Below are 22,659 nucleotides of genomic sequence, written 5' to 3'. Positions count from 1 at the left end.
TATCCCTGGCTTTGCATCTTCTACAGAGATTTCTAGTGAAACTAGGACGTATTAACTAGTATTTTTTTAAAGGGAACTGAGCTTATCCCATAAAAGAGATTTATAGGAGATGCAGATCGACACTTGTCAGAAATCCTGTCCATCAGATGACACAAATGGTACTGCAGCTGAACATGATATCAGCTGCACCATATATGCTATCAGCCTAATGATAGGCCTGAGCAAGCACACACAATGTACGTTCTTGAGCAAGCAGAGAGATAGAATGAGCTGGGTAACTTCTCCTTCTAACAACTCTCAAGTGAATCAAAACTCTAAATGCTCTTAGAGCTGCAGCAATTTTTTTAAATCAAATCCCTTCAATTGCATGCAATTGTGCAAAGTAGACAGGGAGTCCCTTGTAGCAAAGAGTATATTTTTTTGTGCTTGGAGTGATTAGATAACAATCAATGCATCTGCTTGCTTTCCCCCTGTGCATTCTATTTGAATACATATCGCAAATATGTTGTACATCTCCTTGGAACTTGCGTGGAATTGAGATTTGCAAGAATTTCATTCATGAAAAAAAATGATTAAAGGGACACTATAGGCACCAAAATAACTTTAGCTTAATGAAACAGTTTTGGTGTATAGATGAAGTCCCTGCAATCTCACTGATCAATTCTCTGTCATTCTGGAGTTAAAGGGACACACCACTGCCCAAATACAAAATAAATAAATAATTACTGTTTAGTAGTTATACCCCAAATGAAAACTTGTATGCACTTAATTATGTATTTTAATTGGAGTTATATCTAAAAACAGCTTGCAAAAATGGCAGAACTCTTGTCTGCTGCCTTTCCAAGCCCTCCTTTTCTAACCTTGCCCTGACTTTCTGTAGCTGTCCAATCACAGACTTCTCAATGCACCTGGATGACAAATCTTTGCATGCTCTGGGCATTTTCTGCCTCTTGAGTTCAGTGCAACAATCTAACCAATCTAAGTAACATAACCTATTGTCTGCTTGAAAAGCCAGGTGGTATAACCAGAATAATTTACAAAAGTTTCACTTTCTTATTGGTATTGGTACTTATTGGTATTGGTATGGAAATATATGCCTTCCTTCAACCCAGCAGCAGATCTGCCCACAGCCTTCCGAGCTCAGGCATCGGCTGACAAGCTGCAGCGAACCAGCCTATAATCTGGGACTTTCTCACGACCGACAGACACATTGCAGCAAATCCAGCAGACCCACGCTTGATTATATGTTATGTATGTTTTGCAAAAAGTGTTTATACATTACTGCCATGCATTTATGAGTTGCATTCTACACCTGCAGGACCGGTGTCAGATTAATATGCATCCAGTGGCTCTTACCTCTACCACTCTCTTGCTTATTCTCTTATCTTCCTATTCACTTAATTCATTGAGTTAACATTCTATATTATTTCATAAAAATGTGCAGTGTTATCAAATGCCATACAGTTGCCAATCTATGTCTCTTAAAATGCTTGCTCTTGCTAGCTGTTGTAGCATTGCAAGCTTGTTTGTATTATCTATGCACAACTAAAATAAAGAATAATTAATAAATAAACAAAATATACCTATAACGCTTTTCGGCTTGCAAGGCTTTTTCAAGTAGACAAAAAAGATATATTTTATTTATTCATACCAATAAAGGAATTTTTTAAAAATACCTTCTCAGTTTGGCATCCTGATTTACCATCTTAAAGAGGACTAAAGAATCCTAGGTGGTGATAATACCACCAGCGCTCTACGCATCGAGCAGTAAGCCTGCTCAAACAAATGTGAGCACATGTCCTATACTGTGAATTATTTAAAAGTTTTATTTCTACAGTGAGCACTACATTTGCCATATTTTATCTTCTCGGTTTGAAACCTCTATCATTGCAAAAAATCTGAAGAATCTACCTACCACATGCATCCTAGAAGTGGGGATCATTCCACTTCACGCTATACACACCAGAGCTGGATATAGCTCTAGTAAATGTGAGTAGAACAGACTCTAAATAGATTTTAAAATATATCCTATACTGCACCATTGGAGTTCTCTCTTTTATGTTTTACATGTACTTTTGGAATCACAAGCACTCTACCTCTTAGAATCTCTGATTTTATCCAGTCTGGCTGTTCCCTTCAATACTTTTTATTACTTTTTACATGCCATTGTATTTGGACTACACTTGTTTTATTGTATATATTACTTCTGTTATTTTTATTTTTGGTACATTCCATTGTATTAGGCACAACCTTCTTTTCTTTTCTTCCTTTCTATTGCATATTGTGGGGTAAGGTGCTGCCTTTTAAATATTATGTAAATAAATTATTTTCTGTGACCATATCCATGTCACGACTGCTAGTGTGGTCCAACACACAGAAACTATGTAAACATAATGAAAATGAAATAAAAAGACAGAATGTAAACCGGTCCTTAGAATGGCTGGATTCATACGTTAGAGACAGAGAATGGTTAAAGGGAAAGCCGAGGTCAAGGAAGCCAGAAATACACAAATACCGTTTAAACAAGCCAAGTCAGGGAAAACCAGAAATCGGAATAACAAGGAATAGCCAAGGTCAAAATACCAGAATATCAGAATCACAAGGATAAACGCACTCTCTGGAGCCAGGATCAGGAAACCATGACAGGGCAATGTACTGGGGTGAATCAGGGATTTAAATATCCCTCTCTAGGCTCTAATTGGTCAGAGGGTGACCTCTGACCCCAGAACGTGTACGTGCGTTGGCGCCATCTTGGATTCGCCCAGACAGCGTGGATGAGCAGTTCCCGGCTCGCCGCAGAGCAGATCTGCAATGTGGCGCTGTCGTGCTGGTCGGGCACAGACGCTCATTGCGGCGAGCCAGGAGCCGTGACAATCCGGCGCGGATCCTTCTGTGACAATTTTCCATTGCTATACATTCCAATCCATCAGGTGTGGCTATGTCAGCATAAACAGAAATAAAAGTGATTTAACTCCTAAATGGCAGATAATTGAGCAGTGAGACTGCAGGAACATGATCTATACAAGGGGTCAGCAACCTATGGCACTTGTGCAAAGCAATCCATGAACAGGAGACAAATTATCGCATTAGACTGAAAAACACAGGTAAAAAGCGGGAGTAACCCTAATTAGTACGACCAAAGAAACATGGAGGCAATGCAAAAATTGAAACCTGAGGAGTCGAGAGTCCAGTCACTGCAGTTGGTAAGGAACATGGAGTTCCCATCTGCTTCCACATTGCTGGACGAGGAATATATTCTGCATGTTAATTCCCCATTCCAAGCAATAAGCCCAGAACTCCTTGGTCATATTTGCCAAAACCCCTGATTGAGTACCTCCCTGGTTTTCCACGTTAAGCCTGACACTCACATTTGGAGGAGAAACTCTCCAGCGTAAAGAACCCCGCCAGCAGCTCCAGATAGTTCATGTGTAACCTTGAATCAATCATCAGGGACATGTTAAGATTGCCTACACCAGCTTTGCAAGAATTGCACCATCTTGGGATCCACCTCAGGAGGGTCACACACCATGCCTGGTACAACAGGACGAGGACACTCAGCTCTAAGTTTATTCCTAGTTGCCTTGCTAAGGAGCTTCCTCACCCTGATACTTGGTCATGTGATGAGTGTGAATCCATTCCATTGATCTGAGGTGGTGAATTTTGTCTGGGTCAAGTAAAGGAGTCATTCAGGGGATGCAGTACCTCATCTGGAATTGAATTTAGAATCCGATCACAAGGTCTGCTGTAGGAGGAATTTGGGGTCAGAAAGATGTGAAGAAACAACAGCTGCATAAAAGCTGGTTGCAGACTCTGAGTCCAATGAATTCCAAGCCTCCTCTAGAGATCTGAATCTTGAATCAAACTCATTCTCTGGCTTTTGACATCAGGCTCAGAATACACTAAACAGACCAAAACAGAAACCTGAGCCAGGGGTAACTACCAGGACTGGAGCAGCAATAATCCCAAACAGGGGAGACTAGGCACAGGTACTTGAGGCCATAGGCAGATACCACACTAGTGGGAAAGCAAGCTGAAATGAGGGCAGATCCAGCTACAACTACAAGAGATTGTAAGGTTGTGTAGATCAGCAAAGAAATGGCATAAAACCACCAGAGAACAAAGGGAGACCATATGATGTGAGAGCACGCCATATTGTAAAAACGAATGGTCCACAATGTGCAGACATGCCATGGAATCTCAATAGACCCAAAACATGTTGTCTGAAAACAAGATGGTGTCAGCACAAATGCTGAGGTCTCCAAAATGCAAGAAATCAACTACGAGAAACACAGTAAGGAAAAGGAAACAATAAAAGGGACTGCCCTCCCCCCCCAAAAAAAAAAAATATTTAGTAGATATACTTTCAAAGAAAACATGTATGTTTTTAATTTTTTCCATTGGGGTTATGTCTAAAAACAGCTTGTAAAAACTGGAAATCGCTTGTCTACTGCCTTTCAAGCCCTACCCTTCTAACCCCTTCCTGACATTCTATGGCTGTCCAATCACAGACTTACCAATGCAGCTCATTGAGAAGTGTTTGCAAGGCAGGTGCTCTGATCAATTGCTGCTTCTTCAGTTTAGCTCCTCTGAGCTAAACAGCCAAGCAGCCAAGAAGTTGTCTGATCGACAGCTAGGGAGGTGTAACAAAGTTCATTTCTAAATGTGCACATTTCTATTGAAATCTCCACTTTTTTGTAAAATGAAAGACAATGACACATTCTTCACACATGAAGCACTCCAGCAAGCTAAACTGCTTTAGGTGTTTCTAAAAATGAGGAAGTACAGAGGATGTTATGAGGAATGTGAATTCATGTGTACTTTTTCTATTAGATGCTCTTAGCTGCTATTTGGGAAGTGAAGAAAGAGTAAAGCACAGTATGAGCATCTGTGTCTTGAAGTAAAAAATGAGTAGAAGCAAACACCCAATTTTAACCTATTGAGCATTGTATTCTGTAGGCAATTTGATTAACTGAGTTGTATACTATTTAAATTGACTGTGTACAGTTACCATGGCAACAACATTACTTAGCTACAAAGTCACTCTTAGGACTGTGATTGTGATGTCATATCCTGCAAAAAGTGATGAATAAATGCCATTTTCAATGTATACTGGACATTGAGCAGAGCTAAGCCTCATTTTCTCTTTGGCTGGCCTATTTAAAGGTTGGATGAGGGTTCTGGGTGTGAACATTTGCACTGATTAGAAGGTTTTGACTCCAAAGCATTTGTCGCACACATAGGCTCAGCAGTTAAATGGCATATCACTTCTGAACTTAACTGATCACCTGCGCCAAGTGTTTACTTTGAATTTACGAACCTTCAATAGTTGTAGTAAAGGTTAAATCAGGAAAGAGATTCAGGCATTTATGAGCCAGACATTGCTCTATGCTGGAGATATGGCCACATAAAATGTGACATTCTAAAACAAGTATAAAATGGGCAGACCAAATGGACCTAGATGATATCTACTGTCATATTCTGTCTATATCACTATATAAGGAATAAAGTATTTATGATTTGCAGCTGTATAAGTAATGATAATATTTTTGCCTGTAAAACTCCCCCAGATCACTATAAAAAGGGGATTAAAATAAAAAAATAATGGCCATTTGAATGTAGGCCAAGAAACTAAAGAATGATGCATAGAGTGGTACTATATAGAAATACATGGTATAAATGAATGTCAGTGACTCATTCTGCATATTTTTAAAGCAATTGTAAACCACACATTTCTAAATATGCATGTACAAATGCCTGTTCCTGGTGGCAATACTTTACCTTAAGTAGCGTAGGCAGCTAGACGTCATATTATCTGCAAAGAGATGTATTTTTTTTATTACATAATTACGTGATATGTGAAAAAAGAAAGTAAAAATAAAATCTACAATGATGTTAAAGTAACATCCCATGCTCATGAATAACCTTGAGTCACATTAAAGGTCATTGTAACAAACTTACCTGAGCTTAATATGCCTGTCAAAGCATGTCCACATGTTGGGGGGCGAAAGACTAAATTGTTTTATCTCTATCCCTGATCTCTCAAGTGCATGTGAAGTGTCAGGAAGTATATAATCACAGTTGGAAGTAACAGGACACTTGTTTACCTTCAGGCTGACAATGAAGAGTTAAGGTGTGACAAGTTCCAATAAAACACATTTATCCAAATGCAAATAAAATGAAACAAGAGACAGGTTAGCCAGGGATTTGAAGTAGCAGTGGCAAGCCAGAGGGACAAGGTAACAGAAATACAGCTGTAGTTTAAAGCTTGTAGTTTATTACATTTAACCACTGTATTTCCTCTAGTAGAAACAGTTTAAAATTTTACAGAAGGGTAATAGTCCCCTCTTGGTGTAATAGAAGTCGGCATGTACTCATTAATAAATCAATAATTTAAAAACAGGATATAGATGGCACTCAAGAATCAAAAAGTGTGGTGCTGCTAATTCACTCAGGTATATTGTCACTGAATATACTTAGAGAATGAGATACAGTGTAAAGCTGAAAAAAGGTGATGAGCGCACACAATAAAAGGGAATTGTTACCTCATACATACATTCCTCTTGCTTTTAAATAACAAATATTTCCTATACAGAGATAAAAAAGAAAGCACCGCATAGTGTAATCTGTATATATAGTTCTGTGAGTAGGTGTCAGAATTCAGAACACTCACAACTTTCTGAGCCCATTAAAGTTGGCTCTGGACTTATAGAGCATGTATGTCTCCTTATGGACACAAGGTAGCTATGTTCGTCCTGACAAAGAAGAGGTGAGTAGCTAAAAATGATTTATTGCTTATATATATATATATATATATATATATATATATATATAAGCAATAAATCATTTTTAGCTACTCACCTCTTCTTTGTCAGGACGAACCGGTGGCCCAACATGCAGAATTAAGTAAAACACATAACAAATACAAACAGTAACAATGTATTACCAGGCCTTAGAATGGCCGGAATTAACATAAGAGAATAAACAGTCACGAGCCGAGGTCAGATATCTATATATATATAAAAACATAAACATAAAAAATGCACAACGCGTTTCAACCCCAGAATGGGTGTTCCTCAGGTAATTTTGAATGTTGCACTGATCTAAACATACTTTTATATGTATACAATAATTAACAATTAATCACACATGTTACACAAATCCCTCCCATTTCCACATATGATCCGGACCTGATACGTATTCTGCCCCCCCCCAAAATGGCGACGTTTCGGATTCGGATACATATCTCCGCCATATTGGTAACCTCTTGTGTGGATAACCAATAAACCAAATGAAAAAGAGGAAATCATATAATAAATATAAAAACATAGAAGTCGTTTCCTCACTTCTTCAATTATTATTATTATGGGCACTGTAGAATTCTCAATGACTTCTTTTGCAACCAAGCCTTGGTGGGATTTGAGGTATGCTTTAGATCATTGTCTTGTTGGATGGCCAATGACACCCAAGCTTCAGCTTCCTCACAAACGGCATGATGTTTTTTCCTAGGATTTCCTGATACTTCAAAGAATCCATCTAGCATTTTGATTGCAACTGTAAATGCTATAGCAAAAATAAGTTTTCCTTTATTCAATGGTGGGCTGTATAGAGCTGTTAATGATAAATAAGAAGGCCATTCTGCACTTTCGGCGACTTTTCATTGGTTCTTAAGGAGTTAATTACCCATGCTCCTCTTGTACATACAATACAAACACAACAATGGAATGTTGAAGGTATATACAGTAATTTCCCTCCTGTTTGAAATCATTAATTACTGCTAACTATTTCACAGCCTCCTCATTTACTTAAATCAAATTTCTCACCTCATATTCAGAGTTATTAAGTGCTCTATGTTGCAAAGCAATTTTTATAAATGTGCTACAAATGTTGTAAGATCAAACACTTTTGCAAAACATTTAATTGTATACATATCTTGTTATTTAACATGAATAATGTCTAAACAGATATGGTTTTATTCACGGTTTTGACAGTATTAAGGTTTATTTAAAAATACATGAAATTACTTGTCATTTTATCTATACCAGCCCAAGTCACTGTCGCTCACAGCGGCTGTTAGTGATAGACGATTAATAATATGGCGATTAAAAGACGTTTATTTTTCTCCTTAAAATCGGGGTTGGGATTAGGCAGTGCCCATGCCTACACCCAAATCTCCCTGTCACTCATGATCAATGTGATTGACAGGAAGACTTGGGTGCCCTTTTCTCAGGGGCAGAAATGCAGAAATGTTTAATAACATTAGCTTTTAAAGAATCACGGTATATTTTGGTATTATTTAGTTTATCACTCTATTTTAGACTTGTAAAATCCCCTTACTAAGAGTAGGTAATGTGCAGGGAAGACTGACAGGATTATTCACTAAAGTGTGGAATTCAAAGTAAAAAACAAAGCAAATTAAAGTTTTTAGGCCAAAGTAGCTAAACCGAGCACATAGAACTTCCAATTTGCTTCTTTTTTTGTCAACAATTTCAAATTCACTTTTAATACTCTTTTAAGTCTCAATGTTCAAACTTTAGCGAATAAACCCGCGAAAATCCCATACTCACATTTACTTAAATGCTTATTACTCATGTTGACTCCAAAATACATGGATCACAAAAGTTGGTCAATCCTTAAAGGACCAGTTTGGGCACATTAACAACTTTATTGAAATGAAGTTATGTTGCCAGGAGGTCCCCGGCACTTGCTCACATTTAGAGGTTAAACCATTCACAAATTGCTTTTTACCAAAGTCCGGAGTGTCAGATCGCTCCGCCCCCCTGTCCTTCCACTATCTAAAATCCTAGATGATGAAAGGCAGCATCGGGCAGGAGTTCCACTAAGAATTCAGATAGTGGAAGGATGGGGCAGAGCGATCTGATGCTGGAAAACAGACTTTGGGATTAAACTGTTTGTAAACAGTTTTACCTTAAAGGTAAACAAGCGTCAGGGACCTCCTAGAACCATAACAACTTAATTATGGTAAAGTAGTTATAGTGCCCAGAGTGTTGATTTAAGGCTTGTCAACTCATCATGTAGTTACTGATAAAATGTATTTATTCTTATGTTGTGAACTATATTGGCAATAGGGTGCATACATATATCATAGTACTTCACTTCTGAGTTTGTATTTGCATATAAACCTTTTATCTGATGAAAAAAAAACTAATGGAGATAATTACTTTTGAGATTAGATGTACTATATTTTTTACATTTGCACTCTTATCTCCCATTGGAAGATTACATTGAGTACTGTATATATTAACCTTATCATTATTTATAGTTGGCTATAAACAAAAAGAGTTCAAATGGCCATTAATCACTAAGCAAACATTCACAAGAAAGGTACATTTATGACAAATATTAGCCCTCATGAGTCAAACATTCCTTTTTTTTTTTACAAATACTGTTTGGGAACATACAAATGAGGATATTTAGGGACCCAGTAAGATCTACATCAACCTATTCCATGTATATCTTATCCATGTCTGAACACAAAATATCTAAAGAGTGAAGTACTGATAATGTGGTTTTGACTTTCTTTTAAGGTCTCATGTAACGCAGTATATGGCATTTACGACAACCGCACATTTAAAGAAAATAACAGACTAGAAACATTAGTTGAGTAAGAGGTAAAATGAGAAGCATGGCCAATGGAATACACAGTAGAGTATACCAGGAATACAGATTTTAAGACTATATAGGTCAACAGATAACACTCTGTGAGCCATAGGCTATCCGCCAGTACCCCATTTCTTTTATCTACCTTTCTTATGACTTTATCTGATAAAGTGACACTATTTGTGTCACTACACTGGCCAGTGTAGTGTAAATTACATTATGGCATTTGCCGAAACCAAACCCCCCAAAAAATCTTATACTCTACTTAAGCAAATACACAACTGATATATCCCATTAGTATTATTATTATTATTATTACTATTATTATTATTATTTTAGCATTTATATAGTGCCAACTGACAACATATTCTGAAACTCTTTACAGCTTTAATGTGAGGATATAATAGAAAATAATACAGACTAGTACAAATATTAACAGATTAATGAGGACCATCTTTAAAAAAGCTTGCAATCTATTTGTCATTCTAACCCTAATATTAACCATAATTATAGCTTCAAAGATAACGCTATTTTTCTATAACCCTACTCATAACCCTAGCCCTAACTTTACTCCTAACATTACTTCCAACCCTAGCCCTAATCCTAACTTTACTCCTAACAGTACTTCCATCCCTATCACTAGTCCTAACTATAACTGTAGTTCCAGACAGGAACTTTAGGGTTAGGGGTTGCTGTGATAGTCAATCACAATGACATTATCGCCTTAGCTGTCAACGCATTACTGTCCTTTTTTTATATTTCTCATAAAAATCACAAAGTAGGGAGCCAACTGGTTCATATTCTTGCTCTGCCTTGTGAGGCATTAAGTCATAATTCACAGCAACCACAAAATATATAAGGTATAGAGGTTTCTCAATCCTGCTGCACGGAGGCCAAGACGTGATTGTGGGGATATCTACTCACACGGAACTGATGTCTACGGCCACCTCAGAGAAAATGTTGCTGGACTTTCTTCAAGACTTTTTCTAACCCATAAGTAGATTCATTTTATTTTCTATATTTCAATGCATTTTTTTCTTCTTTACTTTCAAATTCTATTGGACTTTAAAAGTTGTGTTTGATTTTATTGTCTACTTGCTTCCAGTGGCAGATAATGTGAATGCATGGACATTGGGTGAGTATGTTGCATGTGGTAAGTATTAAAATCCATTTTTTTTTTACCCTTAATCTTCAACATATGGCCTTGTTTTGCAATAGTGGGTCTCAAGGACCCATACTTTTTCTAATCCCTCACCCAATCTTGATTTCCTGTTAATTATTGTCTGTCCTGGTGTCCTCCACACCAATTGAAATGATTTATTTTACTATGTGCCATCCAACAACTTTCATAGCTTGTGGTCTTGCTAACTTGTACTGATCATTTTGTCAGTGTAGGAAATAATTTTGAGATAATTTTGGTTAATTTGTGGATACTTTTGTTCCATTCAAATTCAGTGGACATACCATTCAGTTGCAATATTATTTTTAAGTTCCATTATTATTTTTGTTATTTTCAGTTCAAATTCACTTAAAATATTATTATTCAGCTCATGTTAAATTCTGCTAAAATATTTTAACCAACCCATTTTAGATGCACAATTCTGTACATATTCCATGTAATAAAACGGCAACTAAAATTCTCGTCTTATATCCAAATGCTCTCTAATGATGAACTAATAATCTCTTTACATGTCACTCAAATGTTTTCCCAAGTAAATGGTGTTAATGAAAAATAAATAAAATTAGTTTCCAAGGGATATCATTGATATCTCATGAAGTCCAATATAAACAGACATATCTATGGATAGCAAATAATTTGCAATGCATTCTTTCTTACGTCTCATTTCCCTAAATAGCTATTTGAGATAATCATGTTTATTTGTGTCCAAGTGTTTCATTGCACCTTTCTGGAATATCAACTGCGTGATATCAAGCGATAAGAAGCTGTAAACACATTAACATTATTAACTGCCCACCACAAATGTTATTATATTGTATTTACCATGCAATTAGTTCCTCTTCTTTTTTTTTTTTTTTCAAGTTGACATGTTTAAATGCCAGGGGAGTTTTACCAAATTGTTTTGCTTTTATCAAACCATTTACTACCTAATCACACACCTCACTGGAGAATAAACACACTGACTAAAATAAATAAACTGGAAACTATTTAAAACTCCACATGTCCTCGTTTGAAAAGCTTCTAACTTGCAAAAACAACCAGATGCATAACTCTTTGCATGTCAAACCGATGGCCAACGCATTGTATAGCAATTTAATGCTCAGTGATCTCCAAATTGCAGGAGAAAAAAAAAATCTTCTTGAGATGCAATACGAGAATTAATCCAATATTTAATACAGTTACCTTTTTACGCACATGATTATATATAGCATATTGTTGGAAACTTCTCTACAGAGTCTCATTGGCCCTCAGCATCTTCTCTACAGCTAACTTGTTTTGTGCAACTACATGTTTGTTAGTTTTATCTATCTATCTTGCTTTGTGTAATATGATGGCATTAATTATTATTAATAATAATAATGATGATAATATTAATACAATAAACAATACACAAGATCCAGCGCACTCTCCTATCTACTAAACAGCAATTTCCATGTTGACAGATTTTATTAGTTTTTTTGTTTTTGTTTTTTAATACTCTCATTCCCTTAAAGGGAATTTCCAGTGCCAGGAAAACAATCCGTTTTCCTGGCACTGGAGGTTCCCCCTCCCTCCCACCCCCCAGATCCCCGGTTACTGAAGGGGTGAAAACCCCTTCAGTCATTTACCTGAGGTAGCGACGATGTCCTTTGTCGCTGTCTCCTCCTCCGTGCCGCTCCTCCTACTGGCTCCATCGACCGGTGGGCGAGACTGACCCCGCCCACCGGCCGAGGAGACCTAATGCGCATGCGCGGAAATTCCGCCCATGCGCATTAGGTCTACCATAGGAAAGCATTGAAAACGAATTGCAATGCTTTCCTATGGGGATTTGAGCGACACTGGAGGTCCTCACACAGCGTGAGGACGTCCAGCGACGCTCTAGCACAGATAATCTGTGCTATAGAGCAGGAAGTTCCCTCTAGTGGCTGTCTAGTAGACAGCCACTAGAGGTGGAGTTAACCCTGCAAGGTAATTATTGCAGTTTATAAAAAAAACTGCAATAATTACACTTGCAGGGTTAAGAGTAGTGGGTGTTGGCACCCAGACCACTCCAATGGGCAGAAGTGGCCTGGGTGTCTGGAGTGTCCCTTTAAGTCAGAATTATGTCTTGTTGTGATTTTCATTCCTATGAAAATGCTGGCAATCTTTAAGTATTACAGAAGGATGTCCAGCAGTCATTTGGTGAGAAAAAAAAATCATTTAGTTTATGATATCCTCACATGAGAAACAATTCTACTTTTCTTTAATTTCTGTTTAGTTTTCTGGGAAGCCTTGTACCTCCGTGGTTGGGAGGTGGCCAATTGTTACCACAAGTCTTCTCCATATATATTTTTAATGATCTAGCTGGCTTGGATTCATTTTGATAACCTGTGGTTTTCAGAAGACGTGTGAATTCCGTTAATTAGACTTGTGGATGACAAAAACATAGTTTCAGCCAAACCACTTTGAAAATAAAAAATATTTTGGGACAGACGAATATCAGCCATATGGGCTTGTCCAAATTTTGTTAACGAAAATGATTCAGATGAACCAAAATGGTGCATAAATATACTCAGTGTAAACAAAATGTATACATAATGCAATATATATATATATATATATATATATATATATATATATCTTATTCAATTAAATATATATTACAGTACTTGGACTTGCACATTTGGTTCACAGATCAATTGAGAAAAAGTAACAAATAGAGTGAATGAGTGAGAAATAGTTTTAAAAAAAGTCTATATTTATGTAATTTTTTTAATATACAGGGAGTGCAGAATTATTAGGCAAGTTGTATTTTTGAGGATTAATTTTATTATTGAACAACAACCATGTTCTCAATGAACCCAAAAAACTCATTAATATCAAAGCTGAATATTTTTGGAAGTAGTTTTTAGTTTGTTTTTAGTTATAGCTATTTTAGGGGAATATCTGTGTGTGCAGGTGACTATTACTGTGCATAATTATTAGGCAACTTAACAAAAAACAAATATATACCCATTTCAATTATTTATTTTTACTTATTTATTTTTATTTTATACATTTCTGACATTCAAAAACATAACAAAAACAAATCAGTGACCAATATAGCCACCTTTCTTTGCAAGGACACTCAAAAGCCTGCCATCCATGGATTCTGTCAGTGTTTTGATCTGTTCACCATCAACATTGTGTGCAGCAGCAACCACAGCCTCCCAGACACTGTTCAGAGAGGTGTACTGTTTTCCCTCCTTGTAAATCTCACATTTGATGATGGACCACAGGTTCTCAATGGGGTTCAGATCAGGTGAACAAGGAGGCCATGTCATTAGATTTTCTTCTTTTATACCCTTTCTTGCCAGCCACGCTGTGGAGTACTTGGACGCGTGTGATGGAGCATTGTCCTGCATGAAAATCATGTTTTTCTTGAAGGATGCAGACTTCTTCCTGTACCACTGCTTGAAGAAGGTGTCTTCCAGAAACTGGGAGTTGAGCTTGACTCCATCCTCAACCCGAAAAGGCCCCACAAGCTCATCTTTGATGATACCAGCCCAAACCAGTACTCCACCTCCACCTTGCTGGCGCCTGAGTCGGACTTGAGCTCTGTGCCCTTTACCAATCCATCCATCTGGCCCATCAAGACTCACTCTCATTTCATCAGTCCATAAAACCTTAGAAAAATCAGTCTTGAGATATTTCTTGGCCCAGTCTTGACGTTTCAGCTTGTGTGTCTTGTTCAGTGGTGATCGTCTTTCAGCCTTTCTTACCTTGGCCATGTCTCTGAGTATTGCACACCTTGTGCTTTCGGGCACTCCAGTGATGTTGCAGCTCTGAAATATGGCCAAACTGGTGGCAAGTGGCATCTTGGCAGCTGCACGCTTGACTTTTCTCAGTTCATGGGCAGTTATTTTGCGCCTTGGTTTCTCCACACGCTTCTTGCGACCCTGTTGACTATTTTGAATGAAACGCTTGAGTGTTCGATGATCACGCTTCAGAAGCTTTGCAATTTTAAGAGTGCTGCATCCCTCTGCATTTCCTTCTAGTACATTTAACTGTGTCTATGGTGCAGACCCAGTAATTTGCAGTACATTGAATCGTGTCTATGGTGTTAAATCTATCAGTTTGCTGTTTGGTAGATTGACCCCTGAGTGATATTCTGTGAGAACCACCCAGCGATCACATTGTCTTAGGTGTCCGCTACAAAATGTAATTACTGTGATTGGCTCCCAGGGCAATCACACAGCCTCTGAGCTGATCAGTTACTTGCAGGATGGTCTCAATTATGAGGTAGCCAGCAAATTCCTGGTACATGGTGAGCATGGCATGTACCAGTAAGAAAATAATGCCAACAGTCCTTCAGCATGGACTGAGAAACATTGAAACACTGAGACAACTTGTCGTAGCGTCCCTGTTCATTCTGTGATCAGTATCTTCTGGGTCTACTACACGCCATCAATGATGCCCTGTAGGAAAGTAGCACCACATGAATGCCATGTCTCAGGGCGCATCCAGGGGGCTATTTCCAGATCGCTTAGCACCCACAGCCTTGAACAAGTTTACTCACACACTCAAAGAGCCAGGAATCAATATTCAGGTGGTTTACATTTAAAAATATCAAGCTTTATATCAACTTAAAAATAATCTTTAGATTTATTCAGATATAGTACATTTGAAAAATAGAGTTTTTCTATTAGAAGCCATGGATGAGAAGATGAAAATGTGTTTTTGGAAGACCAACTATCACCCACCCCCAGGACTCTAGACCCGCTGTGTTGTAAATGAATACTTATAGGGAAAATCTGCTGCCATGTGGTAGCAGCATGAAACTTGAGTTTTCCCTGATACTACTGTACTATTACCATTACTTCAGCAAAAGTAAAGCCACCATTTTTGAGAACTTTTAATGGCTACCATACCCTGGATGAAGGTCTTCACTGGTTAGGTTATGTAAATGATGGTGAAATGCAGGGTAGAGCAGTCATCATGAGTGAGTAAGAAAAATCGCCAAGCCACTGTTTAATGTACACATAGTTTGAAGGGGTTTACTATTTTTTTAATGTATTACTCTTTTATTTGTGGAATGAAAATATAAATAATGGGAACATTGCTGAGTTTAAGCATGATTTTTACTCCGTGCTTTTGGCACACATTGAAAACAATTGGTTCTCAGTTGACCAGCGTTTAGAGCATAAATATGGCAAATGCAGATTTGAATTCAATCTCGAGTGGACAACTACCCATACGTTTAGTATACACAGCAACATTTTTGCAAAAATGTAATAGTAGTGCGTTTAATAAATATATAGTTGCAGTGAGTCCTGCACCAGTTGGAACACTTTATCTTGAAATAGCAGCGCTAATAAAAATTAGAAATTGGTTTCCAATTCAGTTATTTTTAGCTCGAATTCTGCAAGTTGTTTGTTGAATCTCCACAACTCATTGTGTAATGAAAAGATTCTTTAGCTTTGAGCACAGAAGCCTAAAATAGAAATCTCTGGTCATTGTAAACTTTTTATCCTTTAGTCAACAGAGACTCAATGTCACCATCCCCCAGTGTCAAAGCCTGCTGAGTGTGACCTATTATTTTAACATCATTGTAAACAAGCCCCAGTCCAGACATTGTCTTCTTGACCCATGGTCCATGATCTTTTGCTCCACCTTCCCTCTATTTAGAAAGATTGGATAACTTGACCGGAACATTAAGAAAAAGAAATCTAATGAATTTAATAAATATACAATTTTAGCATACGTGTGTCTTTGTGAATCCTTTAAAATATTGTAGTTTATCCAGGAGGTTTTTGATGGAATGGATAAAAAAAACAATGTTATAATCAGAATAACTAGTATGTATATCTGAAACCATGCTAATTGTCTACGAGATGTCGGTGAAACATTAGGAATAGTATATACTGAAGGTTTTATTCGCTAACATGAGAAATTAAAGTGAATTCCCAGTAAATTTGAAATTTAAGGTCAACATAGCTGAACTGGAAAAATTACCGAATTCATTTATGCTTTTTTAAGTTCTATAACCATTGCCTTAAATTTAAAATACACTTTGAATTCACTTTCAATTTTTACTTTAATAAATAAACAATTGTCAATAAATTTTCACTTCTTGCTTTTTAAAAGTTTATTACATTTAACATAACTTGATATATTTTTCATTAAATTATGTATATTGTGGTTTTTATTTGTTGTTTTTGTTTTTTAGAAAAGTTTACTTTTTATGTGGCTGAGTAGCCATGTTTGGTCAGACTATACTGTTATCTGACCAACTGGTGCTTACCCTCACTGCCTCCTGCTGTGATAGCTCTATGTGAAATTGCTGCAGCAAGAAAGTTAGGTTGAGAAGCAGTTGGTCAGATAACACTAGAGTCTGACTCAACAAGAGACATGTTCTAAAAAAAAACCAAACAAACATATACATAATAAAAAAAGATATGTCACTAAGTTTCATTAAATGTAATAAACTTAAACAAAGTGTCTAAACTACCTACATAGTCCATATCATGTAAAAAAAACCTTTTTTTTTTAAATCACAGACACACACACATTTAAAGGGACACTATAGTCACCTGAACAACTTTAGCTTAATGAAGCAGTTTTGGTGTATAGAACATGTCCCTTCAGCCTCACTGCTCAATCCTCTGCCATTTAGGAGTTAAATCCCTTTGTTTATGAACCCTAGCCACACCTCCCTGCATGTGACTTGCACAGCCTTCCATAAACACTTCCTGTAAAGAGAGCCCTATTTAGGCTTTCTTTATTGCAAGTTCTGTTTAATTAAGATTTTGCTATGTTAATACCTTGCTAGACCCTGCAAGAGCCTCCTGTATGTGATTAAAGTTCAATTTAGAGATTGAGATAAAATTATTTAAGGTAAATTACATCTGTTTGAAAGTGAAACCAGTTTTTTTTTCATGCAGGCTCTGTCAATCATAGCCAGGGGAGGTGTGGCTAGGGCTGTATAAACAGAAACAAAGTGATTTAACTCCTAAATGACAGTGAATTGAGCAGTGAAATTGCAGGGGAATGATCTATACACTAAAACTGATTTATTTAGCTAAAGTAATTTAGGTGACTATAGTGTTCCTTTAAATATATATTGTGTATCATGTGTACCTCAAGGAACCAATGAAGGCCCAATAAAGATCAAATTGATCATCTGGTGTATCTATTTATCACGCAGGGCAAACAGGCAAGCATTTTGGAACTGGACGGCCTTTGAGGGTTATTAGTTTGATATGAATATGAAATAGGTTCCTTCTGTTTGAGACCTGTGAGGAGACATAAACTATCAAGGTTATTCACTTAAGTATGAATTTAAAGGGATTTCGAATTGAATTTTAAATGTAAGGTCAAAATATCTAAACTGCCAAATTCTCTTAAGTCAGCTATGCTCTTTGTTTGACATCATTTGCCTTAAATTTGAAATTCACTTGGAATTCACTTTCAATTCTTACTTAGGTAAATAATCATGTTGTGGTTATATATAGATAGTAAATACATGCATATGTACATTTAAACACACGCACACACACACACACATTATAACTGAGTGTTGGGAGCTTCATCATGAGTAATTTCACAAATAAACAAGTAAAAATAGTGGAATTTTATTTTCAAATTGGCAGGTCTATTATTTTGATCCACATAGGAAAATTGAGTTTTAACAGGATGGGGCTACTGCCCATACAAGCAGGGCCACTGTGGAACTTCTGAGACAACTATTCGTCGAGGGGATGATTTTGAGAAATTCACAGATTAATTATCCACCACATTCTCCTGACTTTTCAGCTCACCGTTACTCCCTTCAGGGATATCTGAAGGAGCGGGTGTACATGAACAAATCACGTACACTTAAGCAGCTTCCGTACCTAGTCAAACAAATCTCCATACGTTAAGCATTTATATGTATTTTACATATATATATATATATATATATATATATATTTCTCTTTAATTATTGTTTAATACATTTCATTCTTATATCAGAAAACTGAAATGGGAGAACAGCCATCACAAAAGCTAAATAAGTAATCGGACATTAATCTGACTGGCATTTTTCCTAATGCACACATTTTTAGTAATACTCTTTCAATAATTTTGTTTATGTGTTTTGGCCTTTCATTATTGACAATAGCTTTTAAGATCAGTATATTAAAGTGTTGTTGACAAAAGAAAATGCAATTTGCGAGTTGCATGTTGTAGTGATTTATTCACTTAATTATGAGCTTTTCCACTTCGATGTGAGTAGAAATAGCTGAAAGTCGAGTAGACTTGAACTATAATGAGGGCAGTGTTTTTTTATGATTACCACTCTGCATATCTGTAATTGTAGATTTATAACATAATAACAGATAATGGCTGGATACTTAAGTAACTTGTATATCCTGTAAACACCACTCTTCTAATTAACAATGGCATACCATTTACTGTTTTATCTATTCCTTCCTAAGTAAAATTAATCATCTTTATTATTTTTGTAGGCTCTTCTCTTTGTGTTTAGATGCTCTATATCATGTAAAATTATAAAAGTGAGTGTTACTAAGCAAAAAAATAAAAATCACATCTCTCATATCTACTTTTGTGCTTGGGAATGTCTTCTGGTTTGAACTTCCAAAATGACTAGTCTATGATACACTATACCTAAAGTATATGGATAACCATAAATGGATATCTGCGTATCATTATGGAGTAAAATTGTAAGTGTGCAGGATTTTGGAGTCTCAAAGAGGAATATGAGTGAGGGAGCAAAAGAAAGGGGCAAGCAGAGATTTGTTTTTATTCACGTGGGTTGTACTTTTGTGATTAAAAAATATCATAAAAGCGCTATATAGATTATACTGGTTGATATTGGTTAACTAAGAGAGGGGTATTTCAAGATTTTATGACATTAAAGTGTTCAGACTTACAGAACCTAAGTATCCCAGAGAGCTTGCAATACGTACCATTATTTTTTTTTGTTTTTGATCAAGAAATCACATTTCCTTATCTGCTCTTCTTGTTTTCGCGATACTACAAATGTATTTATTGCATGTTTTACAATACTATAGCAGGGCAGTAATTATTAACCTTACAGTTTTACTTTCACAAACTTTATTTTATTTTATTTTTATTTGCTGGCTACTAGAATTAGTATTAACTCACAGTCTTCATGTGTCCCATTTCTCCCTCTCACTCCCCCTTCGATGTGTCCTATTCTTCCCTCTCTTCCCCTCCCTTCCATGTGTACTATACCCTCTCTCTCTCTACCCCTTCCCTTTCCACATGTCCCATACCCTCTCTCCCCCTCCCTTCCACATGTACCATACCCTCTCTCCCCTCCCAGCACCTCCATGTGTCCCATTTCTCACTCTCCCCTCGATGTGTCCCATTCTTCCCTCTCTCCCCTTCCCTTCCATGTGTACTATACCCTCTCTCTCTCTACTCCCTCCCTTCCACGTGGCCCATACCCTCTCCCCCCTCCCTTCCACGTGTACCATACCCTCCACTCCCCTCCCCTTCATGTTTTCCTTTGTTCCCATACCCTCCCTTCCTCTCTCCCCATGTATCCCATTGTTTCCATACTCTCCCTCCTCCTCCCCTCCATGTGTCCCATTGTTCCCTGTCTCCCCCTCTCCCTCCCTTACCTGTGTCCCATTGTTCTTTCTCTCCCCCTCCCCTTTCTGTGTCCTATTTCTCCCTCGCCCTCCCCTCCAGATATCACATTTCTCTCTCTCTCCCCCCTCCCTTCCATGTGTCCTATACTTTCCCCCTCCCTGTGTCCCATTGTTCACTCTCTCCCCCCTCCCCGTGTCCTATACCCTCCCTCTCTCCCCCCTTTCATTCCATACCTGGCTTGCTGGGGTTCTTGGTCTGACAGGTAGTGCTCTCACTTCTTCTTCTTGTCAGACTGCTCGGCCACGCTACACATGGGCAGGAGGAGAGGAGCACAGCTCTCCCCTCCTGCCAGACACCTGGGAACCGTGGACCCAGGCCAGTGCAGCTGTGCACCAGCCCAGAGGGTATCCAGGCGGCCCACGGTCACAGGGAGTCAGAGGCCCGGTCACAGCTGCGACCCCTGCGAGCGTGGTAGGTATGCCACTGGTGCCAGCAAACTTTCTAGCGCTGTACAGTGGGTGGACTCACAGACATGTAATTGTAACCAGACAAATGGACGCACAGGAAAAGTGGGGTTGAGGGCCCTGCTCAATGAGCTTACATGAGCTAGAGGTAGTGGGGTATAGTGACACGAAGGGCATAAATAGGGGGTAATGAAATAGGTTATACCAGCTGATATTGGGCTTTTTATTAAATTAATGCTTGTCAGTGTTATTTTACTATATATACTATATATATTTTTGTATTTTTTTATTTTATCACTTCTAGTTCTTTTTTATTGAATTTGTATTCTATTTAATTAACCAGTCTATACTACCCCCTCCTTATTCTTGGGTCTCACAAGGGAACATAATTCACAACAAGCTGTGATCAGGTTGTGACAAACTCTAACGAACCATCCCAGATACTCAAACAACATCTAGGTTTAATGGAAGTAAACATCCTTATATTGATCAATGTTTACTTACCACTGTTCTCACCGCAGTACGTTATTACTTTCAGACACATTCATACCTATTCCTCTGATAAAGGAAGAATGAATGTGTCATGAGATATATAAAAATCATTACCATCCCGTGAAAATGACAGTAACGCTTACCTTTAAATAATATAACACTCTCCTTTTGTGACAACTATTGAGAGTCTATTGGCAAGTTTTGATTTACTAGAATTTTGGAATTCTCAATGAATCAGTTTGCAACACATTTAGACTACTTAGAGAAAGAACGATATAAAGGTGAGATATGTGAGATTTGACATTATTGCCTATTGATTTTGTTAAAGGGCTTATTACCACTCACTGCTTATGCTGACAAAATCTTTTTTTTTTATTTTCAAGTAACACTATGCTATGTGTAGTTATTTTAATATAACTAATACAGTGTCACCTAAAAAAAAAATAGAAAATATTCACAACACAAACATGCAAATACACCTTAATGAATATAAATATATCACATGAATGTTTAAGTAGGTCTTTAGACACAGGAAGGAAGCAACTGCCTTTTGCTAAATGATTTTCCGTATTTTAGAGACTGTAGCTGCTGAGTATGCAATGCATACTCTCAAATAAGGGTATCCTCATCTCACAAGGATTATATAGACAGCTCCCTAGATTGCAACACTGGAACACTGCAGACCTACAGGGCTATACAAAGTACCGGTAGATATGTCAATTAGGAAGGTTCCACAAAGATCAACTTTTACCTAGAACTCAAACCCGATATGAGAAAAGCATAGAGTGAAATTACCCCAAGCTGGCTAATGCCTCTTGTTCCTTTCCTCTCTTCGCAGCACTGTCACTTTAGTTGGATAAAAAAGGCGTATCATTTATCCTCATTTATTAAGCCCTATTTGATTACAATACCTAATATCCATGATCACCATAATGCAGCAGTTTCAATCATGGGATATTGTTGGGTGATTAAAAACACTCCTATTCCCCTGTGTTAAATATAAACCATTGCGATAGTAGTACTAGGTATGATAAAGATCTCAATCAGGTCACAATGGTTTTATCCAATTGAAAACACCCAATAAAAGAAATTGCTGAATTTACTGGAGGAAACGTCAGACTTTTTTTTATTTTTTACTCTATTGTCATTTTGATGCATCCAGGCGTTTTCAGAACTATTCTGGCAAGTAGTTGGTCACCGCATTTTGTTATTAACGTATATTTGGCTGGGCAAATAACAACATAAAAAATCAAAATGAACAACATCAAGCAGGCCACAGAGTAGACCATCTGGTCTATTTATCAAAAGCATAATGAGGACTAAAAGTGTGCACGCTGAAGAAATTTG

The sequence above is a fragment of the Pelobates fuscus genome, chromosome 2 (genome assembly GCF_036172605.1).
Source record: "Pelobates fuscus isolate aPelFus1 chromosome 2, aPelFus1.pri, whole genome shotgun sequence".
Taxonomy (NCBI): domain Eukaryota; kingdom Metazoa; phylum Chordata; class Amphibia; order Anura; family Pelobatidae; genus Pelobates; species Pelobates fuscus.
This window is presented reverse-complemented; position numbering follows the sequence as displayed.